Source organism: Vanessa atalanta, chromosome 4 (genome assembly GCF_905147765.1).
Source record: "Vanessa atalanta chromosome 4, ilVanAtal1.2, whole genome shotgun sequence".
NCBI classification, from domain to species: Eukaryota; Metazoa; Arthropoda; class Insecta; order Lepidoptera; family Nymphalidae; genus Vanessa; species Vanessa atalanta.
The window spans coordinates 4533962-4553042 of record NC_061874.1 but is presented as its reverse complement, the minus strand read 5'-3'; the positions used below and the strand labels follow the sequence as shown (position 1 = coordinate 4553042).

The 19081-nt window shown below is 31.6% G+C and overlaps 1 protein-coding gene across 4 annotated transcripts in view; it reads left to right on the top strand.

Annotated features, from left to right (window-relative positions):
* LOC125077546 (teneurin-m) overlaps nt 1-19081 on the top strand; it is a 207842-nt gene that overhangs the window by 40591 nt on the left and 148170 nt on the right. The window contains exon 1 of one of the 4 annotated variants that reach the window (XM_047689463.1): nt 17903-17990. The exons of the other annotated variants lie outside the window; for them this stretch is intronic. The gene's annotated coding sequence lies outside the window, so the exon portion shown is untranslated. Of the gene's footprint in view, nt 1-17902; nt 17991-19081 lie in introns of those variants that run through there. 4 annotated transcript variants of the gene reach the window in all.

Here is a 19081-nt window from a genome sequence, read left to right as displayed (position 1 = left end):
ATAGAATTGCACTCAAACAAACTCGGCAAGGATAACTTGCTCCAATAATAAGATTTCAAGTCTGTTCCTAGAATTCACCTTTGAAAATATTCTGCAAGGATTTCCCCACTTTGATTATACCGTAGCGTAAAAACGGACCAACAGCACCGACGCCACTAACTCAATTAATAAACTTCTCTTTCGGTAAACTATCGAATTGAACCGTGAAGAAAATATGGTTGAGGCAATAATTAAAAATTCAATCCTGAAACTTTCTTAGTTTGGCTTTTTCAATTTGCATCGGCTAGCTGCGGTCAGTGTTATTTTCACTATTTTTTTAAATATAAAAGAACGGAGATGTTTAAAGAACTTTAAATTTAATTTTTCATATTGGTTTTGCAAATCTGGAAAAAATTGAACTTAAAACATAGTTATCCAGCAAAAGCAGCTACTCCAATAATTATACAGTATTTATAGAGACATGTCAAGGTATATGTGATTAAAAATGAAAAGGCCGCCTGAACTGCTGCTAGAACTCGTCTTATTTTACAAAGTGGTTCCCTCTCCCGTGTTCTTCTATGACAAATATAAGTTATAACTTATAATAATACTCAATAATTGAAAACGAAATGCAAATACTAACTTACTAACTTTGACGCTCAATTACTTCTTATTCTTCTTACATAAGAATACTTTATATTCTAAACCTAACTTAGCATCGGATTAAAGCATTAGCAAATATTTTTAATTATTCTGTATTTATCTTGGAACTTAATCCTGTATATGCAGAAACTCCGCCATTCACGCCAACGTTAGCGTTGACATATCTTTAGCTAAAGAAAAATAAGCAGTGCCGTATAGCGGCTGAAAGTACGTCGAGGGTTCGCCCGTTCGCGCATTTGCAATTCCATTCGCGTCTGTAGCTGTCCGCATTGCAGCTATCTCGCTTACACCAACCAATTTTATATTTCCATCTTTGTCGGTTGCATTCGATTGCAGAAAGCCGATTTTCAGTACGCGACGCTCACATTTGTTTCGACTTCCGAATAGAATAGTGCTGATATTCTATACGACGTATGGATGGGATTCCAGCGAGGATGGCCATTTTCGGGTTGGTTTTTAGTTAAAATGGAGAATGCGTTCGCATTGATTTTAGAATCACGTTTACAATGCAAAAAAATATCGAAAACATAAAAAAAAGTTGTGCAATGCAATTTTAATGGAAGAAGAACATTACCTAAATTCATTAATTTGATAAAAATACTCTATAAAGTAAACACACTTACATATATTTATTAATAAATTAATAGAAATTCTCAAAATGGTAGAAGTCAACAAAACATTATTTAATTTCACTTTGAACACGACTTTTAAAATAAAAGTTTATTTTAAAGTATAGTATCAATATCTGTATTGACTTTACTTATCAGTAATTAATTTAGTTTTTATTGAACGGAGCACTATGGTTATTTAAATGCATGATAGTCTAATGGAAAGCTGTCGTTCAAAAAACAGAAACTTTGCAACCAGGGACAAAAAAATGCCACACAATTTTATTTTATTAAATTTAATACAAACCCCAATAATGTCAGTTGTTATTTAAATTTTATGTTATATAATTAGTGTAGTACTCTTTATTGATGATTCATTTTTCATTCCAGTTGCTTCCAATCATCGATAGGAGATGATCTGACGGGGGAAGGTACATCACCAAACTATTCACCCTTAACAGCTTCTTAAAATTATTAAAAAATACAGTATTTTGGTTTTTATTACAATTGCTTAAACCACCATGGCGTACTACCGCACCTTACTGCACGATGAGGAAATTAGTGTGTAGCTTGTGGAATAATTACATTTGATATCTATTAATACAAAAATTAAAAGCATGAATAAGCATCAAATCACATGTTATATTTGTTTAAGTAATATTCCTTAATAATAAATTTTATACTTTATTATTATGAAAGGAAAAGTTTGAATTTCTTAACAAGCAAACAACCCCAACCACGGACATTGGCTAGCTATGAATAAAACCTACCTCTAGCATCTGTTATCCAAACCCCACAGCTTATAGAATCCAGTTAAGTAAGGATAACTGCTAACCCCCTTGAAATATTGCTATAATTATTCCTTTTTCGCCTCTCGAAGGCAAGGATCGCTTTCATGGCGCACCTTCACGAAATATGTTCCTCATAACTCCCAACAAAAAATCCGCCGTAATTTAATGCGGCCCGGTAAAATAATATGTAAAAATACGCGCCCTGGATGGGCTATTCGGCCCGTTTCGGATGATTTCGGTCAATTTCGACCGGTTCCGACCATTAAGGGGGCCATCTTTCGTTCCTTTATCGGCCCGGCGCGAATATATCAGGATATTATTTCACCCACGAAATATTTTCCATATCTAATCAGCGAGCCAAGAAATATGGTTACATACGAGTCGTGTTATGCGTTATGATTTTTATCGGTCTCTGCTACTATTTCGCGTGCATACGCTGAGGGTGTTACACGATCGCCTCCACTGCGAACCCTTCTATTAGCAATATACTTGCGGTATCTTGTTATTTGTGGTCTCCTACAGTTTTTTTTAGAATACATCAAAGTTTTATATCGATATAGACATTCCGAGTTTTATTTGAAAAAATAACTATCAGCAATAATCACAGTATATATTGTTTATATAAATTCATTTCAGCTTTCAAGGAAGAGTATTTTTATATTTATTAATATGTTGCACTCACCGCAAGCTTTAAGTACTCGTACATGTTAACTTTGTTGATTTAATATAGTTGGTTAGTTGTGTATTTTGGTAAATTGAATACTAGATGATTTAGACAAGTAAGAGTTAACTTCTATTTCTGGCCACAGCCTTTCAAATTTCAAAGAGCTCGACGAAACTCGAAGACAAGCACTCGACGTACCGCTGTATCTACAGCGAGATTTTAATCAAGAAAATCTTCGTCGCGCGCTTAATCAAAGGCGAAACTTAAATAGTTGGCTACGTCATCGAGCTGAGCCAGAACGGTTGCGTTGGCTTTGATTTGATTATGTCGTCAAATTTTGCTGTAATTTCACGGAGTAGTGTCTCTGATAGATGTGCTTTATTGTTTATGGAAGCGATGCTGGATATTCCAGTAATAATTGAAACTTCTAAATTATTCTTAGTAGTTATTTGTCCTTAAGCATCTGAATTTATTAATCATATTATTTAAAACCTCAAGGTTAACGTTAATTTTAGTCTAAAATGTATTTTTTTTGTTATGATGTAATATTATAATATACATTTTAAAAACACAAGTCAATTTCATACGCGCACTGATAATGAAAGCTATGAAATTAATACAAAACGGTTATACAACAAAGTAAAAAATTAAAGGTGATTTTTAATTTACCATCGCATAAGAATTTGTCGCGAGGAACCGACGGATACAATATCGATTTTATATTATCGAGTTGTTATACGGAGCGAATCGATTCTATCGCGTTACATTTGTGGACAATGCGGTCGAGCCGCGTCTGTCTGCGGTCGCAAGCAATTTTCAACCTTATTGGATACCCAATTATAATTTTTATAGAACGACGAAATTAAAGTATTTTAAACATAATAAGTAAGTTCTTAAGTATTTGACTGAAAAAAACTCGATTTTTGTCTGCGATTAGTGACTAACCGACACCGATTTGAAACTTATCGAAACAATATGAAAAGGATTTATGTTTCAATATATCAGACGACACGAATATTCGATTATCGAAGTCAATTAATAAATGAATCGTGTGATTTAAGAAATAGTACATATATAACAATATATTGGTACCTACAATATATTTTGGTAAGAAAATTTCATTTCCTTTTTAAACTTCTTATTTTTTAAAACCGCACTGATAAATTATAGCAGCGCACATCAATGACTTACCCATATGCCAAATAAAAACTTCTAAATGTTTTAAGCAAAGTTTTAAATTACAATCATTTTATATTTTTACTATAGTTAAGTTTTCTACTCAAGTGTACACGCTGAAACATTTTCGAAGTTTTGTGATCTTTCGTGCAAAAATATTTTGAGTATTTATAGCGACTCTAAACATTAGGTTTCTCCAGCGGTACATTCCAAACAAAAAATAATATTTCTTATTTCCTATAATCTGGATCACCCAACAACCAATTTACAAATTTGTGAAATTGACCATTTATGATTCAATATATTCTGAAGCACTTATACTTAAAAGAGATTTTAATTATTTTTAATACTAATATAGACACCATGCCACAATATACACATTTCTTAATTACGTCGTTGAATGTTTGACAGTTTAAGTGGTATTTGAAAGATATGGTACAAGTGATTCTCCCATCAAATGCATTTGGTCCTCGATAGTATTAAACAAAATCGACGTATCCCTTTCGTATTAAGAAATGAATCGTTATTAATTCCCATTTAACTTACGCATCTTCCATTCCGTATTTGGTAACATTAATATTATTAAATATCCTAAGTGATAAATAGATGCTTAAATCATTTTACATTTTGGGTAACATCACATTAAATTAAAAGGGATCAAAAGATATGGGTCGGAAGACTGAATGTTACGCAAATGTTACTCAACGGATATGCAAATGCGTCATAAATTGTCAATAATAGGGAAGAACTCAGTTCTGATAGTTGGCAATCCTTGAACCGTGAATTTATAGTGTAAGTTTGTGATCGAAAAACTTTGTAATCCTGTCTCCAAACGGCATTCCTTTGGGTACGATTTTTCTAACGTTGAAAGTACAGAATCGGATCATCACTTGCCTAAGTAAAGATACTGAAGTTGTATAATAGCCTTAATTTTATTATAGATAGAGAGACTATATTTGAAAGTTATAAGTTACTTAAATATTATCTTCTCTTTAATCTGCTCCAAAAATAATTGTTACTGAATACTATTTTTTTAGAGAAAAATAAAATAAAACAGTATTTAATTTAAAAAAAAGCTGTATAAATTACTACAGTTGTTATCGTATGGTATCCGTCCGTACACATAAGTAGGAAAACAGCCTCAAACCTGAAAAATGCCATGACATTTTCCATAGGGCTGTGATCGATCATCATATTACCCATAAAAAACAAGTAAGCAATATTTCAAATTATAAAACTAGTTCAATTATAAAATCAAAATTAAAACAAAATTATAGAAAATAAAAATGGCATGCGACGAGAACGACCATGGATATGCCACGATATGTTTATTTTTCTCTACCTCTGTGAGGCACATAATACAAATATTAAATTTATACATTTTTAAACGTTTTTAATAGAATATGCGTAAGCACACTGCATCTAAATTGTGCGTATATTTTTTAGTATTTTTTCAATTAGATATTTCAACAAGAAACGCTTTGATTTCATTTATAAATCAAGATATACGACATTTTTAAATGGTTCATTTCCTTAAATTTTGTCCTTAATGCTATAAATTACGATATCATTCGCTGTAAGACAAATGCTAACATCATGAAAATAGTGTTATATCTTAAAGTTTAAAATCGATTTAAAACTGAGGTAATAAGGTTTCAATAAATAACGTTCCTAGTCTCCAAGCCAAGCTTCATAATACAGGAACAGTGGAGACGGCAAAATGAATAACAAACAATCACGCAAATTTCAACTTTAAAACGCGTAACATAAAACTGTTAGTTGCATGCAAGGTAGAGTGGTATAGAATAATCTTGTTCGACAGTCATTTTTGACCAATTTCTCCTGGTATCGAAAAATATTTTATAGAGGCCGACATCACAAAGTCGCATCAAACCTTTGTGCGTTGTTAGCGTTTTGTCCTTTCTATTTGTTTTAAATTTTGACTATCGACTCGTTTTTATCGTTTAGTATTTCTACGCTAGTTCAACTCCAATAACAAGTAATAGATTTTCGCTAACCTAAATAAAGTTTTACTAAAACTTGGAACTGTCAATTACAAAAAAGAAACGTCTGTATCTCATTATATTACCCAAAATTATTCAAACGAAACTCGTTTTAAAAAGTTTTACTTCTATATACTTAACAAGATTTTTTTTTATTTCTATTATATTACTTTTGAAAGTCAACATTAAATTCATTTTGATGGATGTTATTTTACTTCGTCAGTACTTTGTGTACTTTCATTAAAGTTGAAATAAAACATCAGTTTTTTTTTTAATATGTTGAGCCGACATCAAAAAAAGGGCTACGTATCATAATTGTGACAATTTATATAAAATTATTAAAAATGTTTTAGGCCTAATTTATTATTGATATTAAACGAATATTACGGGGTTCAAACCCGGGCAAACAAAATATAATTTTCACGTTCATTATTTGTGTGAATAAAAACATCTTGAGGAAAGCTTTATGTGTCGGATGACACGTGTATCCACAAACCCGCATTAGAGCAGCGTGGTGGAATACGCTTTATTTTTATTTCTCTGTACATCTAAATTACAAGCCACGTGTGAACAACCATTCATAAACAAAACATCCATCAAACAGTCAATTTAAATCTGTCATCGTAGCAATAAAGATGGCGGCGGGTAATTTGAAATAGGAACGGGGGTAACAACTCCCTGGTCGGTCGTTAGATGGCGGTGACGTCACGTTTCTCGGCATTTTAATAACTATCTGCCGTGAGGTGCATGCATCGCGAAATATCGCAAATGTTGAAAATGACATTGCAGATATGGACATGAAAATCAACTAAACTAAATAAAATTACGCCCATAATTCATTTAGAGCATCAATCGAAGTTTAACAATATAAAATTGTTTCGAAATTGACATACCTAATATTATTCTGAAACACGTCTATAAGAAATATAAAATATTATGATTCATCTTTGGTAGTGTACAGTTAAATCATTGAAATACCTATATTTTAATTAAATTTTCATTTCATTGTGAAGACAAGGTATTACAATTAATAACTTTTTACTAACAAATGATACGGAGCATTATCTTAACTGAACGAGATGTTATAAGTATATGTGTTACTGTATAAGCTCGAACTACGGTAAATGTTAAGATTTTCCAGTAAAACCTAAGATTTACCAATTATGAATGTTAAATGTCCATAAAACTTTGGGATTCGAACTTTTACCATCATTCACTTGGTAAATCTTAGGATTTACATGTTAGGTTAAGATGGAATGGTAAAAGTCCGAAAAAGTCGTCCCTTTATAATAAATACTTACATATACCAACTGTTGTCGGTAAAACCTAAGGTTTTACTGGAAAATCTTAAGATTTACCTTAGTTCGAGCTTTTACAGTAACATATGCACTAATTATAGGTATATTATATAAGAACCAGAAAATATAACTTTAGGAATTGAAAGAATTTTAGTATTCATAACGTCATAAACGGCAATTCAAACAAAGTAAAATCAGCGTTATATTATCATACATAAAGTCTATTAACAAACGAACGACTTAAGGTTCGAAGATCACATTTAACGTAGACCAGTTGAAATTCCAGCAACAATACTCTGAAATGATTAAGTATCTCCGCCTCTTCAAGTACACATGTCAAAACTATCAATGGCCCACTCACAATGGACCACATGTACCTAGTTTTACTTACCAACGGACGCGTTATCATGTAAATTAAGTCCTAAGAATAAAGAATATTGGAAGTGGTAGGCTTGGTGTATGAAGAGTTTATCCATTTTAATTGATTGAGATCGTTATTCCGTTCGTTGATTTTTTAATTTTCAAATTAAGAATCTATCTTTGATTATACTTTTTTTAATCAATGGTAAACTTTCAAGCAAGTAATTGCTTGAAAACTGCTTTGTTGGGCAATACGTCTGTATATTTTGAGGTAGGAGGTTCGAGTCCTAGGTTGGATAATGATTAAAGTTTTAGTCTAAAAATTATTAGTTTTTATACCAGAGTTTAAATATTGCTTGTGTTAACATTAAAATCAGCCAGACAGATCTATCAATCAACATTTAATCATAATTAATGAAATATAATTAAAATCCTTGTTGCTATTTCACGCGGTTTTAATTATATATAATCTTGATCATACATTCTTATAAACTTTAATTTTGAATTCGTGTATTTAAAGACCTAAATGTGAGTCATCATCATCCTTATCCTCCTGCCCTTATCCCAATTTTATTTGAGGTCGGCGCATGTCTTCTTCTTCCATACTTCTCTGTCTGACGTAATCTCACAAGTAACATTTTTTCTAAACATATATTCTTTCACACAATCCCTCCATCGTTTCTTTGGCCGTCCCCTACCTCCATATCCATCCACGTCCATACTCAAGACCTTCCTCACAACATGGTCCTCATTCCTCCGCATAACATGCCCATACCACGACAGCCGGTTTCCACATAGCTTCTCGGTTACCGGTGCCACTTTCAAACTTCCTCTTATGTACTCAAATGACTAAATGTGAGTATTATTATTAAAATAAATAAAATAATAACCAGTAACATAAATAAAGATTTATTTAAAAAATAAGTACAGTACACTATTATTTAGAACATAATACCCTTCGATTACGTGTCATATCTGTTATTCTTACTCTATGTCGTTCGATATAATGCACTCAACTTTTGTAGTATTGAGTGGTTGTAAACACATGGACGTCTATTTTTGTCGGATAGAGACATAAAGATAACTTAACTGCTCATACATTCCGTTGGACACCGGTTTATTGTTTCACGACTAAACATTTTTAAAACGCTCTTTGGTCTTCTTTCATTGGGGCGCAGTGTTTATGACGCTGTCATTAAAATATAAATAGAGAACTATGATATTTTCTACCTTTTTTTTTAATTGAGCGACGAAGGCGCAATTTGTAATATACACAAATGTTAACTAAAGTTCTTAGTTTTTAATCTTGTTCTGCTTCAAGTGCTTGAAATGCTTACAACATATTTGACACTGAATATATTCTAGTTATTAAATACTTTGCTTATGTATTGTAAAATATTTGTATGAGATATTAATTCTCTGGATTTCTAGATACGTAAATGTCAAGAATTGTAATTTTCCGATCTACCATACATATATTAAAGTTTTTAAAATAGAAAATGGAATAAAGCTAAAGAAAAAAGAATATAGTTCTCGAGTACTTACCTAAAACTACGATAACAAACACAACTTATCGTAGCTATAATTTTATATATATCTATCACTATCGGACTTTTATCTTACCACCAACGTAGCGTTATGATATTGACACTAGAATATTCTCATCGTGATTTTATGGCGGCCATTATTTATCGCTTTTTATGAGACCAAAATATTCGGATGCTTTCTTAGACATCGTGGATAATGTTATAGGATAGCTTTATACAGGGGTTAGGTAACACTAAACTGGAGCAAACTAAATCCACTCTATTAATTAGTAATATATATATAAATTTGTAGTATATCTCACAGCTTCCAAGACTTAATACCGTATTCATAGAGTTTATTATACTATATAAGACTGATTCATCTTAATACACATAATAATTTTAGTGTGATACAACTATTATATTTTCCTACTATAAGTTTATTTTTTATATATTTAAATGCAATTGCATCACCTTTAAAAACAACTATATTACTAAATTATATGATTAATAACATACATTTTGTAGAAATGGTAGAAATCACTTCATGTCTAATTTTTTTTTCCAAATATGTCTTTGATAATTTGACAAGATTAACATTAATTTAAGAAGATAGATAAAAGTGACCAACCATAAGATGACGGGTCACCTCCCTCTAAAATGGTCTTTATGTGTTTAACCCGTTTCTTAGAACCCAGAGGGCAATGCCTGTAACTACACTCTCACGCATTTTACAACAAACATGTATAAAAACAGAACAGTAATACTTGACAATATTTATTAATCCCCAACAGTTATCCCATCGGAAGCATTTTAAAAACAATATTTTCATAATACATCAATTAATTACTTTAACAAATTTGTCAACATTCAAATATCTAGGACATTAATACGCGTAACATTTTGGTCTACGTCACGCTACTTTGGGACATAAATGGGTAATGTGGCCGCGGACCGCATCCGATGATTAATTGACCAGATCTGACCCAACAATTACTTCAATTATTTACCTCCGGTTTACTGTTACTCTGATATTCGATAGCTCTCCTTTAATTTGAATTATGAATACATCGAACGTATCGATTTGATAATTAAACTTACATAAAGCCAACTATAAAAAAAATATATTATTACGTCCACCTTATGATAAAGACTCAGTCTCAGTTTTGGAAGTTCATTAATAGTTCATATGTAAAAACCATTGTTTTAGTAAAGATGGATAAATCAATACTTCTAATAAATTGCCAATATTGAAAAAGTGCACGAACTCTTTGAGCTTTTGTTCAAGTCCATTCGGGTAGGTACACATTACATATACTACCGCTAAACAGCAATATACAATATTGTTGTGTACATTCTCTCATCTTCCAAGCTGCAGTTATAAATTATAAATTTTATAGACCTGATATTGACAAACAACAAAAACACCTTTGACAGTATTATAAATATCCTTTTGACATACATGGATATATCGCGGTTTTACTTTCGACTCTTCTATTAGATTTTCCAATCCATCAACATTTTATTTAAGCTACGATTGTATTTAAGATATTTTGACATTCAAATATCGAATGTAGATAAGTGTTACTCTGGCTATACTTTAGTACGAAGCCCATCCACCAGGCACAATTTAAATGCATAATGAAATATGTTTAACCTTGCCCTAAAACTATTTAAAAGTTTTATTACACCATTTTTTTTATTAAATACAAAAATTCAGACGCTAACTCGATAATAAATAAATACGGCTTGCGATAAAGCCTTAACTACGATCTTTATTCCATTTGATACGATCTGAATTCGGAGAGAGATTTTAAATGACACTAAAGGTTCCCCTCTCACATACTAACTGTTGTTGGTGTCTTCACTTGTGTTTTTTTATTATTATTTCTTAGAATTCCTGTTTTTTAATATGGGATATTCGGTACAATTAAAACTAAAGGGATCGTAACGGTTTATTACTAAATGCATTATATAACTTTTATATTTCAATAATAATAATAATGAACGCTGTCAGTTCCGCAATAGCATTAGGAGACCACTGAAAATCAGTGTAGAAGCAACAATGTTTCTATTTTTCACTGAGTGGATGTCCTTTTGGCTAAATTACACTGCTGCACACTATTTATTGTTTTATATTATTTTAATTATTAATTTTTTACTCTTAAAACTTGTTCTGTTGTAGTTGTATTTTTAGTTATTATTACTTTTTTTTTTTTTTGTTTGATGTATTTTAGGATAAGTGATATTTTGTTATGTTTCGTTGTTTATGTTGTGTGAAAGTAGTGTAATTTGCTCAATAAATGTTTATTATTATTATTATTATTATATCAAACATATAATTTTTACCTATTTTTTAATTATCTTAAAATGTCAATTGATGCAAAACTCACAAATCTTTATTTTATATTAAATTATTTTCTTAACGATTTCAATGAACGGCTTAGAAACGGGTCGATATAATTTTTGAGAGATCCGTTAAAATCTCAAATCAATGTGTCAACCTTCGTCATATCTTCTTCAATCTATTCGTTTTTAAATAGCGAGCATAATGTACAAACAAATTTTGAAGTTGTTTGATTTTATTTAATAAAAACAACACTAGTTGTCACCAGTGGCCTAGTTCGCGTTTTAGGATTTGGTGTTAGGCATAAAAAATAATCTATCGCGTTCCTTGAAGTTCATACCAAAATTTGCCAAATTCCGTTCAGTCGTTTGAATCTTAAAGAGTAGCAGACAGACAGACAGAGAGTTACGCATATATAATATTAGTATAGATTTTTTAAACAGCTACGATGGTTTATTTTAAGTTTTTCCATTATGTTGGACAATAATATATATATATATATATATATATATATATATATATATAAATAAATATTAGATTATTAAAACTAAATTAAAAAAAGAAATGGAATGAGATATTATGTAAGCAATACCATATTACAGGTTATAAAAATTAAAGGGAAGATTTTATTTTAGAATCAATAAGCAAGTGTAATGCTGTTTTATTGAATATAGACTTTTTGCAATAAACATATTGTATTAAGAAAATATTTATAAATATAGTTGGAGGTAATTAGATGCTATCTCCGTTTTAAATCCGTCGATTCATTACGTAAATTATCATAATTTATGTATGTATATTTATATTTAAATCTGGTGTGGTCTTAACATTAGTCTATTTTAATATCCGAAACCATTTGTAGTTAAATTATGTCTTGTTAAGAATGAATAGAATTATAATCAAATTAAAATTTACATATAATTACTAACATTGGGAATGTATAAATTGTTATAAGATATTTTACGTTTATAATATAAGAATAAACATAGATTAAACTAGTTGAACCTGCGTCGTTACGCGCAAAATTTATACAACTTTACCTATAGCACACATATCGCTCCACTCCCTATTTTACCCCCTCGAGGAGTGAATAAAAAAAATAGCTTTTGTCTTTTCCCGGGACTGTACACTATCTCAATACAAAATTTCATCTAATTCGTTTCAGCGGTTAAGAGTAAAGAGATAACATAGAGAAATACTTACACACTTGTAATATTCTTTTAGATATTCCATCTAGGACAGGGTGTAGATTCTTTTAAACAGTATAATATCATTGTATCGACTAGGGAGTGTATAGTTCCTCCGATCCGAGTACACAACAGTAATTCTTTGTATTGATTTGTTACGGTATACAGGCTAGTGACCTGTGTAATTACACAAGGGATGTTGATTTTATCAACATCTTACATCCCATGGTTGACATCAACAAGAATACCAAACATAACTTATTTAACGACCAAATTATTACTTTCAACCTGTTTCATAAATAAATAAAACGAGATATATCTTTCCAAATCTTCAAAGTTAATTAATATTCTTAAGTAAACTAAACCATATATCTTTATTTCTTACAACGTTAAACAAGCAACTCTTAGATGAGTTGACCCCGTTTCAAAGCGATTTCCCCTCAAACCAGCGTCATATACCGATCAATACCATCCAACTTAAATAAATCACTTGAGAATCAAGATCTGAACAGTGGGTTCGCTACGATATGCCATGTGTTCGTGACGTTTAAACGTCATTCTCTCATAGACTATCCTTTTATTAACGTACATACATCAATGTAATTTAGAAATTACTGAAGTAATGTAACTTCTTTAATGTTTTTTTTTTTCTATATGGATTGACAAAGGATCGTTTGTGTTAATATTTAATGATATATAGGTCATTTTATGATGACAAAAATATATATTTTTAAATGATTAAATTTGTTAATTGCTATAATAGTGAAATTAGGTATTTTTGTTTCGAATAATAATTAATGATTAAATTAATATCATTATATAAAAATTAGTATCGAGCTATGCATTATATTTTCCCGTGCTGTGCTAATATATCTTAGCGCACGCCCCACGTTTTTCTACCACATATTATAATGCTAATGTTATCTCTAAATCTTTATAAATTACAAAGTATGAACGGTTAATTTTATTTACGAGAGCAATTAAATTGAATAATATAAAATTACGATGAACGTTATATTTAACGTTATGTTAACATAAGAAATGTTTGCTGAGCTTTTTCTAAAAAATTAAAAGTTCTGTAGGATATATTGGAGGTTTATAAAAATTTACAATCATTAATTTCATGCATTACTATCCATTTAGCACCATTTGCTTTGAAATCACATGAAACGTAACTTTGTTGACATCTAAAAGTATATTTGACACATGAAAATACTTTCAAATTCAACCTTTCACTACATAGGTTCAAGTTATAAATTGAAATTTGCATGAATTCGAAATAAACAAACAAGCAAAGTTTATCCTTTACAATATAGTAGATTAATACTAAGATGTATAAAGTTTAGTAATATAACTTATTATTATGTATGTATGTATGTAGCGTATAGTTCGAAAACTATTTTATTAATGCCTTAGATAATTATTATTGTTGTATGCGTTTTATTGATGGAAGGTACGGTTCATTATAGTAGCGTGCAAGATTTTAGGTGGTGAGCACCCAGGGTCCGCACAGATCGATCACTAATCAACGGTTGTATGTGTGCAATCCAATTCACCTGTATGTGTGAGTGATGATTGTCTAAATGTTATCCTTTCGATCTTAGAATAACTTCTTTATCACCAGTAAAAAAAAAAATAAAAACTCATTAAATTCGAGCGAACATCGATTCCAGGCATATATATGTCTCAGCTGTCATGTATATTTACATGACATGTATTTAAATTAACACAAGTAACAAAAATGACAATACAATATATAGTTCATCTTTTATTAAACTTTGCTTGATATCATTTCTAGTAACTGTTATATCCTCACTTAACTTTGATGAGAACATTACGAAGGTAAACAACGACAGCCTAATTAGTGGTACATAATCATTACCACTTCGGTTACAAGAAACATTAATTAATTGATTGAGTTGCTAGTAGTTGCACCGTTTTCATAACAAATATATATAAGTCTAAATGACAAGTATGACGAGAATACTGTGGTGAAAAATAGCACCCATATGGCGACATGAAATTTTATTATAAAAAACAAAATAACAATTCATTTATAGCAAATTTTAAAGCCGTCACTTAAATATTTGTTCGCAAACTTCGACGATACTAAAATTCAAAAAAATCAAAAACCGTTACATTTTTTATTTTATACTACATCTGTAAATATAAACACAAATTTTTATTTTGTGTTTATAATTCATCTCGTGCTCGGCGGTGAAGGAAAACATCGTGAGGAAACCTGCATGTGTCTAATTTCAACGAAATTCTGCCACATGTGTATTCCGCCAACCCGCATTGGAGCAGCGTGGTGGAATATGCTCCAAACCTTCTCCTCAAAGGGAGAGGAGGCCTTTATCCCAGCAGTGGGACATTTACGGGCTGCTAATGCTAATGCTGTAAATATAATTTTTTTAAATCACGGAAATTCTAATGAATAATTGTTATCCTGATTGGCTTAAATCTAAAAATCCGAGTTTCCCTCAGTGATGCAGTGGAATCGCCGTCGTAGAGACCAATCTGACTGCCCCGAGTGGCGTGCCGTCACTCGCCTTAGCCCGTTTGACGCCATATGTGACCAACGCAATGCCAAAAGGCAGCTAATCCACTGGATTTTGATCAGAATTTAAGTCTTACCAAACTAAACAGAAGGTTAAAAATCGACTGTATTCAAAAACATAGGGGCTGTGTCGGTATGGGGTGAATTCCCAGAGGCGACGAACAGGGCTATGTTCATCATTTCCCCATTGTCTCGTTAGACAAAAATCAAAAACAAACACTCAATGGATTTTTGGATCTAAGTTCGGATGATTCACAATCATTGTGCTGATCGCCTTGTCTGTTTATTTGGCGTGTTGAGGTCGAGTGTACCTTTGGGATTAGTTTGTACATCGATGAGAGTTATTGTCTTCATATCTTTCAGTATGAGTTTAGATATTTTCTTAATTGTGTTATCAAATAATCTTTACCGCCAAAAACTAATGTTACAGTTAGTTATGTTTTAATTTTATGTTTATTTATAATATAGCTGAAAAATTGTGATACTGTGTTACTTATTTCTAGGTGGCACTTTATTCTCAGATGCCTTGTTGCTACTATATTAAGACTACATTATGATTATAAAATATGTATATTAAAATTACGGATCATATATAACGTGGGGTAGATTCGCCTTAAGTTTACGTAAACAAACAATGAACATTTAGCGCTGATTTAAAGCTGACACTATTTGCATGTTTAGATACCATACATTGAATTACTAGTGATTTTCCCATCCTTTGGACAAATGTAATTCTTTCTCCGAAGATTGCGTCTCCACCGAGTCTCGTGTCTCCTCTACGTGATCACAATACCGAAGACGGTCTTTGCTTGCTTCTCTTTTACGTCTATCATTTATTCCTTCGATACGCAAAGTCAGCATTTGACAACTACAGTTCATGTCGAATAAATTTTCGGTGAAATTGTGCGACTAAGATTGAATTATGTCTGTGGACGAGGGCCTGCGAATCGACGCTTTTACTCGAATCGAATAAATTTATCGCTACCTCTATTTCGTTCTCAGCAATAATAATAAATTTGTGTTTATTCATCCGTTGAATATTACATATTAAGAATCATTAAGTTCGAAGTATAGAATTGCAAATGTTTTTTTCTTATATTGCTTTTCACGTGCCCCTCTGTGAAGATTATTTCTAATGCCCAAGCTCGAGACGCAATAAACTAGCACGATGATAATAAAAATGTTCAGCTTATCCCCCGTGTACTTACTGTAAATTTAAACGGTACGCGAATTTCAACCTAAGCGACTTTTATTAATGTCACGATAGAACGTTTTAATTTTAATAAAACTGAACATCGGCACGCCCGACCTATTTGTCAACCTTCTTTACTTTTGCTGGCATAAAATCATACAGTCACACTCCACGGTACAACTCTGTTCAACGGTAGCACGTGCGCAATCGAAAACGATCTTTTTGATAACACGGCTAAGATATAAATTCAGTAGGTAATCCTGGTCCACTGTCGTATGAAATGTGAAATCCCTGAAGGCGGTCACACGGAATTTAAGCATCTCTTCTTAAAGTAATAAAGGTGCGTTTTATTCGTACGGCAACAGATTATATTTGGGATTTGGACGGCGAAACACGTAGGTGAACCATCGCTCATGTGACAAATTTCTACGTTTGCCTTAACGTGGGGTGCCGTGTTTAGAATATAACATCTGATGTAGGGTTTAAGAAAATTCACATTGATTTACATACTAAAATAATAGATTTTGCTTAATGGAGTAACGGCATCGCAGTTTGCATTAAAGTTAGCTGTAGAAAATATATTGTCCAAGGCCTTTGACCAAAAAACAGGACAAGATAAGTTTACGTTACTTGTATACCGACAATTTCTATCATTTATTAGTGCCAATTCTTTTTTTTTATATGCGAAGTGACGGATTGTGACAGGTCGGTGCCCTCAGGGATTCCGCTTTCCAGGTTTACCGGTTCGTTTGTGCGACTTTGTGTGATTCAAATTGTAGTTTCTTTCAAGGCTAGTAACGAAGTACGAGCAATACGTGCGGAAAGCAAATTTTGCGGTTATTCTTCGAATGTTTTCGCGGATTCTTTTCGGTGAGGGTTACTCCTTACTCATGTAGACGTGATTTCGCTGCGAAAGCAACTCGACAATTGTATATTTATGAGTTCACTATTTTGTCGGATTGAATTTTGCTGTAATTCGATTTTGCCTGTAGGCAATCTTGATTGCGTTAGGGGACATGTGGCAAATCAAGGTTAACTTAATAAAATTCGTTTGCAAGACAATCGGTGGACCCTAATGAATAAGATTACAAGTTTGACCTAATATTTTATGTAATATAAAAAAATTCCTCGGAACTATTGTGCTATATTGGTATATGCCTATTAATATAAACGTTCCTTATTCACTTTACATAGGTACTGATGCTTTTTTTTATTTCTAATAAAACATCATAAATTTAATTATTGTAAATATTTTGAATCTCTGTAATAATAACTATACAATGATACTTATTTTTGGTATACAGTTCAATCGCGATAATGTTGGCAAAACTATATTGTATTCATTAAAATCGACCGGTCACGGCTTATCAGCACGGACGTCCTGCTCCATGGCCAGTTATCAAACATCTTATCACGCTGAGAGGAAACAGGCAATGTTTTTATTTATGTAAGTCCCCTCGCCCACGCGTGGTGTTGAATTTCAGAATATCCACTATTAGGTCACTTTCAATGTTTCCTACATTCGAACGAATATTATTTTTAACCGGTGACAATTTTTGTGAAAATTTGTGCTATCAATATTTTGGATGTGATTTTACTTTTCTTGTTTGGATAATAAATTAACACTATAAACAACGTACGTATCTTGTTCAGGCTTTTATACACAATTTAGTAGGTGTTGTTGCTGTTAAATAGTAGAAATTATATCGAAAATACAATAATTCAATTAACCCATACTGGACCTTACTTCATTTGAATCTTTTTTCTCTCTTTCGTGGAGTTATAGATAGCTTCATAACAATATGATATAATTTTATCATGAATAGTATTAATTACATCTTAATTTAATTTTTAACTTTTCGAAACAAGATTGGCTAATTTTGTTTACCAACTTTATGCAATCCCAATTAGCATTTCTCATCCAAACCTCTGCATCGACGTCTTGGATTCATGGGATTTTTTTTCTGCCTAACGAGCTCATTGTCCTTTTTTGGACTTCCATGAAAGGGCCTGTTAGTGCTTGTAATCGTTTGAGAAGTTTTGTAGTTTCAATTTCCTACTTACTAACTTATTTGTAAGTGTTTAGTTTTATATGTTCAGATGTCAAATATATTCTGGAATATAATCATAAAAATAATTCAGATGTGACGCAGAAAATTCAAATATAATACAAAAGATTCAGTAATTTTAGTTTCGCGTAAATATTTGAAAGAATGTAAGTGTTCGCAATTGTTCACGAGTTTCTTTCAAGTCTCAATTGAATTTATTTTAATAACAGCTCTCGTGACGCAACTGTAGAAACATGTGACTATCGAGTACCAGTATACGAATATTCTTTAAGAAAATTTCGTTTCGAGTTACTTTACAACCGCACGCAGTAAATAACCATGTGATTGGCATTTAAGAATCCACTAACATAAACTCAATCACTAAGACTGGTAAGGGTTAGCCGAAATTAATTTGTTTTCTTCGTGTCGAAGGACGACTAAAACCTCTTAGGATTTTGGCTTAAATTAAAAGTTTTCATTTGCTTTGAGAGTTTCTAACGTGCATAGTAAATTTATTTCAGATACATTTTCCTAAATTATCTCTCACGATTAGACTATAGTCTCTGGATTAAAGACATTTTAAGAACCTTATGGCATAAGCTCATATAACCTCGGTAATGAAATATTTTTAAGGGCCCGGTACTTATAAAGAATCCGAATGCCATTAATTCGAGGCTTT